The following is a 17,959-nucleotide window of genomic DNA, read 5'->3' as shown; positions in this document are numbered from 1 at the left end:
AAGTTCTTTCGAGTTTCAGAATCTCTGTTATTGATTGTATTGAAGAAGTCTCAAACCTGATTTGAATCTGTTTCAGTAGATTGTACTGTAGAAAGATTTTAATGAAAATATTAATTATAATGATATCATATTATAAATCCTAGCACATACTGAGGAGGAAAATCCAATTCTATATAAAGCATCCCATGTTATTTTTTTCCAATAAGACATCTCACCATCTGTCCTACATATTGTTTTATTTTCTTTCTTGACTGAATCTGCAAAGAAATGGAATATCTGGAGAGAAAAGGTGGTGCACACTAGACTGAAATTTAATAAAGAGATTTGATGGTCTTATGAATTGAAACTTGAAGATACATTTACATCACCTTGAATTTAGTATAGTTTTTTGAATGGCCTAAAAAGATTGTAAGCAAAGATAGTGATCCTAATAAATGACAATACATCCAACAGTGCAGAATGTTCAAAGCCCTGAATGATTTTCAGCTGGGTCTATTTTGGTTGCCAGCGCCATCTCATAATATGAAAGAGGGGTAAAATTCAGTACCACAGTGAATGACACAGTGGCCATGAAACAGGACAGGAGGAAGGGTGATACCTAGGACCCAAAGGCCTTTAAAAGTATGAGCAGGAAGTAACAAAATGAGATTTGTTTTGCATGATATAAGCTAATAATAAATGCAGAAGAATAATCTGAAACATTCATATGCAGAAAGTCGACAAAAAATGGTTAAAAAAAAAGGGTGATAAAAGATAGCAAACTACAAATGGAGTATCAGCGGTTTTAATGTGATCTCGTCACTCCACACCAAACAGAGAGAGAGAGAGACAGAGAAAGGAAGGGAAGAAGGAAGGAAGGGAGAAAGGAAGGAAGGAAGGGAGGGAGGGAGGGAGGGAGGAAGGAAGGAAAGAAGGAAGGAAGGGAGGGAGGGAGGGAGGAAGGAAGGAAAGAAGGAAGGAAGGGAGGGAGGGAGGGAGGGAGGGAGAAAGAATGGGACACTTCCTCAAGATCAGCAGCCTGGTCAAGAGAACTGGAGTCTAAAATAAATGTCCACTAAAATACCCATAGCTCTGACCAAGTCATTTCCCTCTCTGGGCTACAGTTACCCCTTGAGTAAAAAAGAAAGTTAAATCAAACTGTTTTATGATTCCCTTCAATTGATTCATTCTAAAATGTATTTGCAGGCTTCCCTGATGGCGCAGTGGCTAAGAATCCGCCTGCCAATGCAGGGGACACGGGTTTGAGCCCTGATCCGGGAAGATCCCACATGCCGCAGAGCAACTAAACCTGTGTGCCACAACTACTGAGCCTGCGCTCTAGAGCCCGCTAGCCACAACTACTGAGCCCACGTGCCACAACTACTGAAGCCCACGCACCCAGTGCCCGAGCTCTGCAACAAGAGAAGCCACTGCAGTGAGAAGCCCGCGCACCACAACGAAGAGTAGCCCCCACTCGCCGCAACTAGAGAAAGCCCGCGAGCAGCAAAGAAGACCCAGCACAGCCAAAAATAAATAAATAAAATAAATAAATTTAAAAAACAATAAAATGTATTTGATTCTTGATTTTTGTACCTTTCCTTTAATCGTTAAATCCATTTTTCAGTCTGAAGATGGGGAAATGGGTTCAGCAAAATTAAAACAGAGAAGGGTACAGAAGAACTCCCCAAAGAATGTAGAAGATGACTATGACAAAAAGCAGATGGAACAAGGGACCGGAAATCAACATCTGAAGCCCAGCTTTGTCCAGATTATGTTTGGTGCTGGGCTACATACATCATCATTGTGGGGTTCATTCTTTTTGTCTATTAAAAAAAAATGACAATATCACTTTTCCTACCCATTAGAGAAAGTGGTTGTAATGATCAGATAAAATAGTGTTATGGAAAACACTCAAGCATGTTGTTGTTCTACATTTTATTATCACAGGTACAATCTAGAACTCATCTCTCAAATCATCACGTGGCCTTTCCAATTCACTGAGTCAGTCTCAGCTCGATTATCACCACCTAATGAGGTCTCCTCTAACCATGCTAACTTCACTCCAGTCTCTCTCTACTCTACTAGTCTATTTTATTTTCTACATAGTATTATATTGCTTCTTCAAAGTTTCCTTGATCACTGCATTCTCTCAAAAGCAAAACGGCAGCTCCAAGAGAGCAGAAACACAGGCTGTTTTGCCCACTATTGCATTCCAATCCCAGAACATAGAAGACAGTCGGGAAATATTTGCTGAATGAATGAGTGAATGAATAAAGGTTTAGCACTGCAAAAGTCTTTAGAAATTATCTAGTCTACATGCTTCCTTTTGCAAACACAGCAAGTGAAAGTTTCAGAGTTTCAGAAAGGTTAAGTAACTCACTGCACGCTGCACAGCTCATTGTTATGGGCCAAGGGTTTGATTGGCTAATTAAGGCTCATTCTATAAATATTGGGAATATGCAATATTAAACAGAAATTGGTCTGTGAGAAATCCATGTATGTGAGCATAAAGCAAAACAGTGCATTCAAATAAAAGTCAGTATATGCACATATGCATATCTATTCTTCAATCCTGCAAAACAAGCAGCCCACCAATCTGTTAAGGCATCCTCAAGATGTCAGAGAAGACAGAATTTTGGACAAGTGGATGCTATGTTAACAGCAGCCAAGGAATCGAAGGCACCACATGAAAACCAAGCCAGTTACCCCAGTCTGGCATAACTGTAGTGACTAACGTGACCACAGTGTGCTGGGTTCTTGGTGGGGTTCCCACGCAAGAAACTGGAGTGTCAAAATGGATCCCTCTCACCCTGGGCCCTGGTCGGTTTGGCCAGCCTTGAAGACTGTCCCCCTGCCAGATGGTTAAGATAAGACCAAAAAGATGAGGCCTTCAAGCCACAGTTTCCTTATTCTCCAAGTTATAACACATGCTGCAGTGCTCCAAAGAGCAGAAGCCCAGTCAAGAGGCAGAACTGCACTGACGTAAGTTTTCTTTATCTTGCATGATGGGTAGACCACTCTTCTGTTCCTGGAGAAGATTTCATGTTAATTTGAATCTATATGTTTGATTTGTATTATTGAACTGTATTTTTTTTGTTTTTTATAGAAATGTGTATGTGTCTCTCCCTTTCCTCCCAATAAGGAAAGAAGAGAGGAAAGAAGGAAGGAAAGATGGAAGAGAGAGAAGGAGAAAGAAAGATAGAAAAGAAGGGGAATTGGTCCTAAATCTTAAGAGTTAACCTGGAATATTTGAAAATATCAATCAAAACCACTATTGTTATTCATCAGAGATGACAGATAAGGGTCAGCAGAACTATTCATGCTCAAAAAAAGTCCCAAAGAGTAGCAGTCACTCTGAGATCAGTTTCTACCAACTGGAGAAGGTGTTGGCCCAAACAAGAATGTGAGATCGCAGATTACGTTACTGAGAAGACAGTCGATCCTAGACCAGAGGTCACAGAAGCCCCCTCTGATCCTAGAGATGGCTGGACAGACCAGTTCTGGGCCACTGATGAACTAGGATATGGTCAGAGGATGGGGCCCAAGGTAGGCGCCATCACTAAGCAATGCTCATATAGGTATGGAGATGCTTAACCTGAAGGAGAGAAGGCTCAGAGGGGACACAGCAAAAAACTCTTCTAACAAACTACAGTTGGCCTGAAAATGAAATTGGCTACCTCAGAAGGTACTGAGTTATTCATTCAGCATTTTCTGACAGAGGCTTGATGACAATTAACAAGGCATAATCTGGTCCTTGTCTGCTTCTGCAGCCTTCTTTCTAATGTAATCTAATTTTAGCTCCAGACAGGCTGAACGGACCATGTTCCCTCTCACCTCCCCACCTGTGCAGAAGCTCCCTCCAGATTCCCAACCCTGCTTTTCCTATGACTAGTCTCCATTCATCCTTTATCCATATTTAACCAGACACTCCTCTGGAAAATCCCTCTAGCAATCCACTCAGGAGGGCTACTTGCCCCTCTCTTTGTCTTCCAACAGAAGACTGCTTCTACTGTACTTCTCTACTTCTCTAATTAAAATGATAGCTACCATGCAGATGTAAGCTATTATATATAGAATGGATAAACAAGGTCCTACTGTATAGCACAGGGAACTATATTCAATATCCTGTGATAAACCATAATGGAAAAGAATATAAGTTAAAAAAATATATATAAATATATATATATATATCTCTGAATCACTTTGCTGTACAGCAGAAATTAACACATTATAAATCAACTATACTTCAATAAAAACAAACAAACAAAAATGATAGCTACCATGCAATAAGGGTATCTGCTAAGTGAATGACTGGATGACCTGGTCCGTGCCATGCACAATGTTAAATGTTTTTAAATATGTAATGTCATTTAATCCTAGAAGAGTCCTATGTATTTGGTGCTATTATTATTCCCATTTAACAGACAAGGAAATTGATGTGTAAAGAGGGTAAGGCATTACCTAAGGTTTCAGGAATCAAACCCTGACTACTGTGATTCCAAAATCCATACCCTCCCATCCACCCCTGCTGCCCAGTTCATGTCTTTTGTGTGGATGTAGATGCTGAGGAGGAGCTAATGAGACAAGCTGATCTGATTCTCTCTCAGATGCCCTGTGATTTTGTGGTACTTGGGGGCTCAGGGGTCTGACGGAGCTGCGGGCACATCCCTGCTCTTCACTAATTAGCCGGGTGTTGATGAGCAGAGCACTTCATCTCTGAGTCCCAGTTTCTTCTTTGGCAATTGGTGAAATAATGACTCTTCCCAGACGTTAGGGGGATGAAAATGAGAAGCAGTATAGAAAACGCCTAGCACGGCGGGCATCTAGCATGAAAAAAGATTCTGTGAAGAATCAGGAGTCTCCCTTCCCTAAAGGAAACAATCTGTCTCGGCTACCTTGTGCCAGTTAAACTGCACGGGCTCAGTAACTCATGTTTTGGTTAAACCTTTAAAATTTTTTTTTTCAAGGGGAATCTGAGTTTTTGTTGGCAAGGGATCGAACAGGCATGGGCCCAGCCTCTGGGCCCACAGTCCATTAGGGAATTTATGAGGGGAGATGAGGGACCGTCAACTCAAGTACTCCCTTCAGAGGCAGTACTTACAAAGCCATCAATTTCCTTAACAAAGACCATTGGCTTAAATGCCCCTTAAAGCAGTGTTATTTACACAGTTCTCCACTTCCCTTTGAATTCTCTGCCTGGGGGGCGGCCTACCTGCAGTTCTTTCCAGCTACTAGTTAATTAGGCTCCCGCCCAGAAAGGAAGCCAGCGGAAACTGGGACTTGGTTTTGAAAAGCAGCCCGATTTGGGGGTTATCACAGAGTTCACCCAAGCCACTGGTACTGCCTGCCGCTTCTGCTAATGTTCTAAAACGTGTGGACCTTGTCAGAGTTATGACCATGGGCGGTATTGTGAGATAGAGAAGGAGTGACCATTCCAGCTGTCTCTGCTTTGCAGGAAAGTAAAATAAAGCTCAAAGAGCATTAATGGCAAACACTCCTAGGGTGCTTTCTAGCTCTGTGGCATGTCCACAGTATGGTAATACTGCCGTTTTATAGATGAGGAAACTAAAGTAGCCCACACCCCTTTTTGTGGCACAACTGGGATTTGAACCAAGCAACCAAGCTCCGGAGCCTGGGCACAGAACCACCATACTGAGCTACTCAGACTGAGACGTCTGGCCCGAGATGACAGCTAGAAAGTGGAAAGGCTGTGAGTCCAACTGACGTTTGTCTGACTCTAAAGACCAACAGAGCTCTACCACACTTTGTTGCCTGAAGAATAAAATTGTCTCTTAAGAAATATATCCTTCTTTCACTCATTTATTCAATATTTACTGAGCTGCAAATTATGTGCCAGGTCCTGGACTGAATCCTGGGAAGTCAGATGAATCAAACTGGGGCTCAGCGCTCCAGGAGCTCAGGGGCTACTAACAGAGGCAAGTAAGTAAGTTATTGACTGCACCGTAGTTTGCTCTGAGGTAGGAGATGCTGTAGGATCACGAGGAGGGACCCCCCCCACCCCCCGACTCAATCTTACCCAGATTTGAGAAGGCTTCCCTTAGGAGGCAACTCCTGGGCTAAGTCTCTGGGAGGAGGAATGGGGGTGGGGCATACATTCCAGGTGCGGTGGGGGGGGGGCCCTCTCTGAGCAAGTGAGAGGAAGCTGGAAACAGGATGGTAGGTGCAAAGCACAGAAGATGCTGAATGCCACGGTAAGGAATTGAGACTTATCTCAAGGGCAATGCAGAGCCACCTGATGCTTTTAAAAGGAGGTGGACAGAACGACATTTGCATTTTAGGACGCTTGCTCTCATTATACTGGAGGACAGATTGGTGCAAGCAAAGATGGGGAACCAGGAACCTGTTCGAGTTCTCGTACAGTAGTCCAGGCAGGAGCTCAAGTGAGGGGAGTCGGGGGACTCAGGTAGGGAGAGAGAAGCAGGACTGATTTGGGGGGAAAAAGTGTTCCAAGTAAAATGGGCAGAATGGCGACTGTTCGGATGTGGGAAATGACAGAGAGGGATGAGTGAAGTAGGTTTCCCAAGCTTCTAGTTCAAATGTCTGGTTGGCTAGTGGCATCAGCAGTTGAGATTGAGAGAAACAGGAGTTGCAGCAGGTGTGGGGAGAAAATGGTGAGCCTTGTATCGGATATGCTGGGTTTGAGTGCCTGGAGGGCATCGGATAGAATCATTCGATATACAAGTCCATAGGTCAGGAAAAAGGCCTCAGACAGCAGACAGAGATTTTGGAGTCTTTGGTTTTGAATGATGGGGTCAGGGAGAGGGTGTGTAGAAGGGGTAGTGAGCTCATCATGGAACTTTGGAGAAAGAATATTTAAAAGGTAGGCGGAACATGTCTGTGTAGGGATGGCCAGAGAGGTTAAGGAAAACTGGAAGAAGGTAACATTTCAGAGGCCTTGGAAGTTAAGTTCAAGAAAGAACCAGGTAAGGTGAGGGAGGAAAAATACTGGAGTATGTCTATGTAATCATGCTGTTTAATAGAAGCCCCTTCATGGCCTCCCTGAGTGATGGTTCTGAACTTTCTGCTTGATCTCTTCCAGGGACGGGGTGTTCTCTACTTGTGAGTAAGAACTAGATTATTATTTTTAATAACCCTAAGAATCGATATATATTGATCACTTTCTGAAGAACAGGATCTGTCCCAAGCCCAGCAGATCTGGCAACCTCAGTGCCTTAGCGTGAACCTGACACGTAAGAGGTGCTCAACAAATATGTCATGAATAAATTCAGAAATGTATGAAAGACTATATCACAGCTGCCCTATAAAGTAAGGAACATAGCTCCCACTCCACAGCCGGCAAAAGATGCTTGGGGACCAAGCCTGGAGCTAGAAGCAGTCCCCTGTGCTGCTGCGTCAGGTCAACTGGTCTACTCACAGTACTGCAGGAGAACCCTCATTCTGGACCTTTATATCAGCAGAGCCCCTGCACCCTATCTTACTGAGGCCAGCTGTCCAGGAAGCTTTCACAGACTCACCACCCCCAACCAGGGGTTTTCCCACTCCTTCTGGGGCCCCCTCACACCGATCCCTGCACGTCTTTAAGGACCACTGCCCTCTGGAGTCCTCCAATGAAGGACTTCTTCTTAGGCCAATTGTCACTCCCATCTGCATCCTGCCTAGTACATAGCTTTGTATGCAGCAGGAGCTTAATAGAGACAAACACTAGTGTGAGATGGAACACATTTGCTTCCAGCTGTCTTTGCAGGACCCCTGAGGCTGTTGCCTTGAGGCCAGAGAAGGCAACCCTAGAGTTTGTAAGGGGAGCTGCAGACACCGGCTGTGGAATATTTTATCTTTCTTCCTGGCAAATTAAAATTGAAACTCCAGTCCCTTAAAAATTATTATAATTTCAGATTTGCTTTATCTTAATTTCTCCTTGGTACTTAATCAGTAGCAGCCAAGCAAAAAATCGCTTTTAGTTCTTCCTCTGTTGAGGAGTTAATGATCTGTAAACAAACACTTCAGACAGTGTTTCTTAAGGATCCTTCTGTCATGTGAAATTCCTTTTGCACCTTTCATTGTTTCCCCTTCTCATTATCTGTTTGCTGGTAGGCTCTTCAGCTCTTGAGAGTACACATTTTTATTAGATAATCTTAATGATGAAGAGGTAGCATAAATTAGTGGTTCAACCTGAGGGTTTAAGAGCCAGACTTCCAGGGCTGGAATCCCTTACTGGGAGCCTTGGTTAATTACTTAACATCTCTCTGCTTTTTCCTTATCTATAGGGTCAACACAATTAGTCAAAGGAGTTAACAGAGGAAAAGCATTCAATTCATAACGAGCAATTTCTACTGTTATGACTACTGTTTGAGATGAAGAGATGGAAGAGGGCTGGAAACACATATCCATATGTCATCACTTCTACTGGTTCAGAAGGTCTGGTATTTTGGAGGAGGGCACTGGCTCCTCTAGTTTTGAAGTTGGGCAGTTCTTGGTTCAAATCCCAGCTCTGCCACTTAATAATCACCTGCTTTAAGGAAGTCATTTCATCTCCCTGAGCCTCAGTTTCTTTTTGCGTAGAATGGGAGTAATAATGCCTGCCTTCCAGCAGCCCCGAGAAGATTGAGAGAGGAGAGAGGAGAGCCCTGTGTGTGGCACACTGCTGGCATGGGATGTGACACTTGCGAAAGTTTGTGTCCTCTTGTGTTGGTTTTCCAGCTCAATAAACATTTACTGAATGGAGGTCACTTTCTCAAAAGTCACTTAAACACTGGGGGCTCTGCTGTGTCATCTGGAAAGCGGTGATGAGAATGCCTGGTTGTCAGGGATGCTGTGGGTTTGAAATGAGACCACGTAGTAGGTTCTTAATAAACATGAACGTGCCCCTTTCTACAGCCCAGGTAGGATCCAGGCTGCTGTCTGAAGCTTTAGGCAGTAAGCTGCCTGGGCTCCTCTGGCCACTCTTTTCTGCTTTGAAGTATCATTTGATTCAGTGCATCAGACAATGCCTGGCTCTAGCTGGATGCTGGGAACACAGGGATGGGCAGGATGACTTCTTTCAAGGGTGAGGGAAACTGACGTGTACACAAAAAATGTGGGGAGTGAATATAATTACCGCTATGCTGCTGCAGGCTGAGGGGCGAGATGGATGAGGTGACAGTCTCACCTCTCTGTCTCTCATCTGCCTTGACCTCCCTAATTGGCTATTCTTTCACCCACCTACAGACTCATCCATCTATGCCAGCAGTTGGTCAGCAACTTTTCCTGTAAGAGGCCAGATAGTAAATATTTTGGCTTTGTGGGCCATACAGGGTCTCTAGGAACTACCCAACTCTGTCTCTGTAGTAGCAAATATCTAAACCGAGGGGCACAGTTGTGTTTCAGTCAAAGCCGATCTACCCAAATAGGCAGCACCTGGGGTTTGGCCACGGGCAGTAGTTTTCTGACCCCTGATCTAGGCAAGCGTGCATTTGCCTCCTGTGCCCAGTACAGCGCGTGGCTGCAAGTATAGACTGCACACAGAGGACGTGCCTTCTCCTCCTTTCATGCCGGAAGCAGCAGCCTCCCTGGGGTCCTCAGGGACTGGAGGAGTAGAGCCTGCAGGGTCCAGCCTCTTCTCTCCCCTCCCTCACTACCATCCAGCCATGATGACTTTCTCTGACCCCCTCAAAAGCTCTTTCCTGCCTCGAGGATTTAACAGTCTGAACTTCTTGCAACCCTCACTCCATCACCCTGCTCCCCGTCACCCTAATTTGTCCACTTCCTATTCAACCTTCAAGTCTCAGCTTGAATGTCTTGTCTCCAAGGAGGCCTCTCCTAGCCCTTCGACGTGAGGAGGTCCCCCACTTACAAACCCGCATGTATTTCCACTCAGTGGCATTTCCAACAATTACATTTAAATAGTCATTAGTGTCATCTCCTTGGCCTCCCTGGCCTTCCTTGTTCACTGCCACTTCCCTCGCAACTAGCACAGCGCTCGGCACACAGCAGCCTTCAATAAACGTGTGAATAAATGGCATGACGTGACCCAGCAGCCAATCTGCACCATCCCCTGCCTGGGTCTGATGGCATATGTTAGAGCACACAGCCGCTTTATCCTGCAGACCACAGCAGTGGGGTTTCACAGAGTCCTGACTGCTCATCCATCATTTTATTTTAAGCACATTACTTCTCTGTCCAAAAAAAGAAGAGGAGGATACAATTAGGCCTACATCCCTCACTTGCTTAATATTTCAATTTCCCCCAGGGCACTCCCTTCAAGTGGAGATCACAGCTCATGAATATTGAATGTCTCTTCCAACCCACCATGGTCCCCAAGAAAGCGCAGAGAGTCCGGAGCTAGGAAAGGCCCCTGCCCCCCAGGCCTCTCCCCTCTCCTGGGCTTCCTGGGTCGTGACTGCACAGATGCAGATGCACATCAAGGCACCTGAATGGGCAGGTGGATTTCTGGTCACTTTAAATGCCACAAAGAAGCCCTGGTTCTTGGCTACCCAGATTCACCTGCCTGGGACGCTGCGTTTCAAATGCGCACATCAAAGTTTGGTCTTAATTCCTTGAATTCAGGAAAGCTCCGAGTCCTCCTGAGCCTGACCCCTCCCTGGGAGTCAGGAGGCCAACCTGGACTGAGGGCGAGAATTCCTCCCTTCTGGCATCTGAGGCCATCCTGTTTCTTTTCATTCCTGACTGGCCTCTCTGTGGGGTAGGCCTCCCGGGCTTCTAAAGGAGGTGGTAAGCCGTGGTCTGAGGCTGGATGGCAGGCTTGATCCTAACTGGTGCTGACTCAAGGGTGTTTGAATGCGTCCATCAGACCTCCCGGTTGAGGACTTCAGATCTTTGGGCCCACCCTGCATGGCAGCCGTCCGCCCCATCACCTCCCTTCCCTGAGTCTTTGTCCCCTCAGTGACCCCCTCTGACCCTCCGGGGTAAAGGAATTCCTTTCTCCTCCCCAAGCCCTCATTTCTTTTAAAATGCACAGTTTAAAAACAATAACGATCTGGGATTTAAATTCTGGAAGTCGGGGCTGGAAGGGCCTGGGGGAGCTCATCTAGCTCACCCCCATCACTTTACAGCTGGGGAGACTGAGATCAAGGGGCCTCAGCCACTTCTCATGATGGCAGGACGTAGCTCAGGACCGTTCTTCCCGGAGATGGACAGGTGGCCTTTGCATCCCCCACAACTGAGATGGGAAGTGAGGAAGGCGAAGATAGCAGAAGTGTCTACTAACTGCCAGGCACTGTGCTAGACACTCTATAGGCGCTATTTCCGTCTCCCTCTAAACATAACTGTGTTGTGATTGTGTCCGTTTCCCAGAAGAGAAGACTGAGACTCAGTGAGCGGGTGGGAGATGCCCAAGATGACCCAGGTAGTAATTACAACCAATAGACCTTTGAACTCAGGCTCCTCTGTCGCCAACACATTGCCATGACAACGGGACAAAGTGTCAAACTCCTCCTAGGCTAAAAAACAGTGTGGCCATATTCAATGGAGGGAGAGCTGTTAAAATCAAAAATACAGTCCAAAACACAGAATGGCGCTATGTCAGGGGCATGGGCTTTGTGCAGTGGAATGTTCACAGGGGGATAATAACTGAAAATTGTCGTCTTCATGACTCATGAAAAGGCACAGGAAGGATATATGCATTCACTTTTGTTTCCTGCTGTGTCAGTGGCAACAAAGCAGACATAGCGAAAAAGAGAGGCTATCTACTGCTTTTGCGAGGGTTCGCCTGGATACTGGACACGGTCTTTAGAAGCAGGCAGACGGGATTTAAGGTCTCCTTCTCTGAGCCTCTTGCCTGTATGACTTAGGGCAATTCACCTCAGTGTCCCCGTTTCCTCGTCAGCAAAATGGGCATTCTTATTCTGACTAAATGGAGTTGCTGGAAGGGTAAATGGAATCATTTGAAAGAAGGGTTCTAAGCACAGAAGTTGGTACAGTTGGGTGCCTGATAAGTGAAATAACTTCATGGTTAAGTGCGCAGACTTTGCCTAGGTACTGTGAATCCCATCTCTGCTTTTTCTAGCTGTGTGACCTTGGGCAAATTATTTAACCTCTCTGAACCTCATTTTCGTTCCTCTACACTCCTGGGATAATAACATTATTTATCTCATAGGGTTCCTGGGAAGATTGATATAGCTTTCAAATTAATGATATTAATAACAATAATAATCGCAGCATTAGCAAACACATACATAACACCTACTAGGTGCCGCTGTTTTAAAATGCTTTACCTACAGAGTCTCATTTCACCTTCACAACAACTGTGAGAAGCAGGAACTATTACGAACCCATTTTACAGACGAGGAAACTGAGGCACAGATAAAATGGGTCTGGGCCTGGCTTCTCACCCAAAATCCATGTTCTTAATCATTACGGCATGTGTCATTATGCCAGTACTAAGCATGTCACCCATGCTAGCTGACAGATCATCACCATCATCACCTTCATCACCACTCCCATGATTACCACTAACATTTCTCTTTTCTTCTTTTAAAGACCTGTCTTCATGTTAAAAGAAGCTTTATTTCAAGAAGGTATTTTGGTGAAAGTCACTATATTTTCCACAGAGGGAGGTCTGAAGGACTACGTGCAGCCAGGAGAAGTTTTATTTTATTTTTTTTCAATTTCAATTTTTTTTTTTTTTAAGGTGAGAGGTGGATCATCTATTATGATTTCATGTTGTTAGAAAGAAAAATAATAATAAACGCAACTCCCAGCAGAGCCCATTCTTCCTCCGCTTCCACTCCCCCTCCCCCTACCAGATGCTGTTTTCCTTTTCAGTCACTGTTGTTCTAAAGTCTCATCAGAACATCCACCAAGAAGACATGGCGATTCATCTTCTTGTTTTCCTTTCTCGCCTTGGCTCGGAGCAGGCCAGGGCAGCCTGACAGAGGGGCCACAAGGCTCGGTGACCCCCACCCCTCCCAGTGACTGGTGGGGAAGTGGATTGATCCCTCCTCCTCCTCCTTATCTGCTCACAGATAATTGAGTTATTGGCCCTGGCTCGAGGACAGGGCTGGAGATGCTGTGTCCGACCAGAGACAAAGTAATGCTAATGGCAGGGAATGGGGGAGAGGAGGGGAGAGGGGAGGGAGCGGGAAAGAGAGACAGGCAGGGAGTATGTGTGTGTGTCTGGGAAAGACAACGTGGGGGTCCGTTTGCTTTGTTTTCTTAACTATATATCAGCATCAAGCAGGATTTGAAACCCCAAAGCCCTTAAATGGATGTTTGACAGATGGAGGATTCCTCCCTGGCAGACAGGGAAAGAAGCCTTAGGGCCCTCACCACGATCACTCTCATTTCACAAAGGGAGAAACTGAGGATCCGAGGGGAGATGCAAAGCTGCAACCCAGGCTCTCAAGTCTGAGCTAAGACCTGGACCCAGCTCTCCTGAAAGACACAGGGTGCTAAATCAACACAGCATGAGAAGTCCTCCACAATCGCATCTCCTGTAATGGATTAAACGCCATCTCCGAAGGTAGCATATTTCCAGCACCCGCTCAAGATATATTACTGAGTATAACCCCTTTTGGGGATGCTTCACATTTTGTCTGACTAATTTGACCATTACCTTCCCTCCTTCAGCTTTTATCAGCAGCCTGTCTGTAGTTTATGACTCAGTGCTTTAGAAACAGAATTCCCAACGCTGCGAACAATGCCTCCAGCCAGAGCCTGTTGGGATGGGGTGTGGGGAGTTATCATTTCACTGATACCACATTTTTTAACTGAAACCTCAGGCCTGGTGTATGTTATATTTTAAAAAGGGGGGAAAAGGACAAGATAAGTTCCACATTGCCGGGGATGTAGACTCATTGCCTAAGAGGTCTTGTGGGTGGTGTTCCTTTTAACAAGCAACTTATTATGTGTTGGGGATGAGGGCTCTGGGGGTGGGAAAGTGGGAAAGGGAAGTCCCAGGGTGTTGCATAATAACACATTGGCACCTTGGGAATACTTCCGGATGTGTGGGCTCCTGCAAAGTGAATGAGAATGCCACCATAAATCTGTCACCCACCTTCACACTGGTGTTACCAAAGCCAGGGAAAACATTAGCCCGACTAAATGGTCGGTGACAAAAAAATTAAAAAGAAGAAAAGGAAGGGACGAAGAAAACATGGAAGGAAGGATGGAAGGGAATCATTCAGCTGGGGAGGCAGAGTTGCAGAGTAGAAAATGCTGAGGCTCTCCGTCTGGAGATGGGATCATAGCTCTATGAACTGTGTGACCTTGGGCAAATTCAGGCAGCCTAGTAGGTCTCAGATCCCTCATCTGGACATAAGAGACCTCACACAGGCTCACATTAAACAAAGGTGCATGACATAAGGCATGCCACCTGGTGGGTATCCATACATGGTGGTTGTGGCTGATACTCACCCCCCACCCCAACACACACTGAGGGAAGTAATGGTTAGTGCGCAGTAAGCACATCCAGCTTGCTAGGAATGGGGCTAAACCTCACAGCATCTTATGACAACAATCTTCGGTAGGGATTCTAAGTGACAATCAACAGAAACCAACTTTGGCTAACTTAAGCAAAACAAGCAAACAAGCAAAATCTATTCAAAGCATATTGGATACTTAGGGAAGACTCCCTAGGAGGGTTGGAGAGTGTTTTGAAGCCTGATTCCAAGCTCAGGATTAGCCCCCAGGACTGCTCTTGTGAAGACATCTCAGAGCTGTGGCCACACAAAGTCATTTCAGCACTAATACTAGATGCTGTCATTGGTACTCTGGAAACACATGGGTTGTGGTCACTCCCGCCATCTTCATCAAAATGATTTCTGCAGGGTCCCTACGTCTTATGATTCAGTCTTGGGTTGGTGTGTATGATTGGGGGTCAGGGGGAAAGTGTAGGTCACATGCCCACATTCAGCTTCAAGGGAGACTGGGAGGAGGAGATGCTTGCATTACCAACTTCTGTCGTGGGGCTCTGCCTCACTATTATTACAACAAGGAGAGTTCTTTCCTAAATCTAGGAAAGGGATTCAGATAATAAGTGCCCACAAATGTTGGTAAATAATCTTCCACAATTAAGTCCCAGGATTGTTACCATTTTCTGGATGAGAACACTGAAGCTTAGCCAAGGTCACATGTCTAAGCCAGGGTATCAACCCAAGTCAGTCTCGTTCAAGCTTGTTCTCTTGGCTACCATCTTGATCACCGTCTTGACACATGCAGTGATAAGAACAACATCCGCCCCAGCAAAGCCTCCCACACTCCAGTCTCATTTCTCTGACTCATTAAACCTGGATCTTCCGGGAGCCACGGATTCACTGTCTATTTTCCAACTATTCTTCTTTGAGGAAGATGCCTTTCTAGACTCAAAGCCATGGAGTGTGTCCTTGGAATATAGTTCCTAGGCACTGGGATCTCTGGACAGACTCCTTTCTTCCTGGCATGTCCTGAATCTCTGTGTCTCTATAATGGAATTCTAAATGGTGAGCTGGGGGCTGCATAGCTGAGGTCCTTCCTCTAACACAACCAAACTCAATATGCAGGGGGAACAGACAGCCTTCCCTGGACACCATCCACACCACCGACAGTTCTGTATTCCATCCCATTAATTCATTACACGAACTGTTCCACAGTAGTATGTTCCTCGCTCACCGCCAAAGCCCTACAAGACCAAGAGCTGTCCTGTAAAAAATATCTTGCAGGAAGCTCACCACAGTAAGCTCTGGAGTCAGACTCTCTGGGTGAAAGTCCCAGCTCTACCACGTCACTGCATATCCTCAGTTCACTTCCCCATGCCTCAGCCTCTTCTTTTGAAAGGCAGGGCACGAAAAGAGTTGTTAGGAGAATGAGAGTTATAAACGTGCTCGGTATACAATAGGTGTTCAGTACCTATCATCAGCAGCAGCAGAACACTTAGGATCTACTAGAGAATAACAGTATATAAAGTGGATCTATGAGGCTCCGAGTCTCATCCTCTTGGTGACCCCCTCATCTTCACTCCTCTCCTCTTAAGCCTTTCAGTTAACACAGCTTGAAAATCATGATCTATTCCAGTCATTTTGGCCAAAGTGTAGGTGGGGAAGGAATACCCAAAGAGCTAAAGCAAGATAGGACCGGACTCACAGTCTCCGAAGCCCTACCACTGTATGTAGAAAATTCAGTTATTTTTCTAAAAAATGGTGAACCACGTCATAACCTTTACCTCCTCTTTGCACTAGGCTCCAGCAACCAATAGTATCAATGACCCCCAAATCCGTGGACCAGCAAATGTTGTCTGTAAAGGGCCAGAGAGTAAATATTTTAGGCTCTTTGGCCCATAGGGTCTCTATTGCAACCACTCAATTCTATGGTCGTAGCAAAAAAGCAGCCATAGATAATAAGAGATGGGTGTGCTGTGTTCTAGAAAACTTTATTTACAAACATAGGCAGTAGGCCAGTTCTGGCCCAAGGATTGTAATTTGCAGATCTGTTCCATGGACAGTACCATATCCTAACTTAACCACATCGTACCTTCTTCCCATAAGCGCTTAAATCACATGCCATCTTAGTGCCAGTAAAATAGGTGGAAATCTTCCAGCAGGATCTGACAGTAATGTTGGGCGTCATGAGGATGATGGCAAAGGCAAGAGTTGGTTCAAGCAGAACTCACGATTATGAGAAATAGTCACACACTTTGGAAACCATACAACAGAAGCGCAGATAAGGCTCTTAGAGACCACCTAACCCAATCCTTTCAATTTATGGGAGGTAAACTGAGGTCCAGTCTAGGGAAGTGACTTGGCTAGCTTCAAGCAGCAAGTTCTCAGCACAGCTGGGACCAGAGATCCTGGTTTTCTTAAATTTAGTCCAAGGCTCTTTCCACCCTATCACTAGGCTCATATCAAGGTTTTATTATGAATCATACTCAAATCAACAGAGAAGAGTAAAAAAAAATCTTCTGCCCTTTAAAAACCCAAGACCCTGACAGGAAACTCTCCTGTCCTTCCTCCCTCCATATCTTCCTTTCTTTCCATCCACAAACAGTTTCAGGACACCTCTATTGTGTTGCTCAGCCCACACTTGGTGCCAAGGAGATAGTAGGTGCTCAATAAATGTGTCTGAGAATGGAATACAAGGTAAATGATACATGGTAAAAACCTCACAGAGCTCACAATATACCAGGGGAAGAAAGGTCTAAAAGCTCGCCTGCAACGTGCGGCAAACGCGAGGAACCGATGACATTTCCTCCCCTTTAGTTCTCCTAGAAAATTGCCTTTCAGTGAGAAATCTTCCCACCAACGTTTTCATCCCTTCCTTAGATGGAACACCTCTCTCTTTTGTACTTGCAAATGAATTGTGATTAGTTTTCACCTCCAGCCCAAGGGATTAGCCAGGGGACCTTTGATCTTCAGGTATCGATTTGCATCTTAAAGGAAGCATGATCTCATCTGGGCCAGCTCAGAATTCCATCCCTGCCCCCCAGCCCCCGTCTGTTTACCAGCCCCGGGCTGACCAGGGCCTCCCAAGTGGGGCTAAAACAACAAGATCAGCCAGACTCCTGGGGAAGGCAGAGGAAAACAAATTTCCCATCTGACTCCATAAAGGTGGGAAAAGGACATTTGCTTTCTAAACACAGGCTGGTCTGTTATTTCTCTTTTCTCAAGTCAGAGAGACTGGATCCTGGCTAGAGGTTGTAGAGCAAAATGAACTGAGCTTGTGTGTGAGAATCGGACAAAATCAGGTTCGAGTCCTGGTTCTGTCTTCAATCCTAACCTGTGTGACTCTGGACATGTTTTATAATCTCTCTGGCTTTTGATTTTTCTCATCTCTAAAGTAAGAATAAAAGCCTTAAAAATCTATGTTAATAATTATCCTGGAAGTTGGCATGAAGAAGAGCAATAACGTATGTAAAGTAAAGCTTGATCAAAAGGGTTACTCATCATCACCACCATCTATGAGATCATAAGCTCCATGAGGGCAGGGATACCTGCCATTTTGTTTGTTTCCATTGCTGTATTCACTAGTACCTAAAACAGTGCCTGGCCCCCTAGGAGGTACTCAATAAATATGTGTAACATAAAGGAGTGAA

The 17,959-nt window shown here is 45.3% G+C and overlaps 1 protein-coding gene across 4 annotated transcripts in view; it reads right to left on the bottom strand.

The window, feature by feature from the left end:
* Nucleotides 1-17,959, bottom strand: part of PAPPA (pappalysin 1) — a 269,392-nt gene that overhangs the window by 133,274 nt on the left and 118,159 nt on the right. The gene's annotated exons all lie outside the window — the stretch shown is intronic.

This window comes from Balaenoptera borealis, assembly GCF_965194805.1.
Source record: "Balaenoptera borealis genome assembly, chromosome: 8".
Taxonomy (NCBI): Eukaryota; Metazoa; Chordata; class Mammalia; order Artiodactyla; family Balaenopteridae; genus Balaenoptera; species Balaenoptera borealis.
This window is presented reverse-complemented; position numbering and strand designations above follow the sequence as displayed.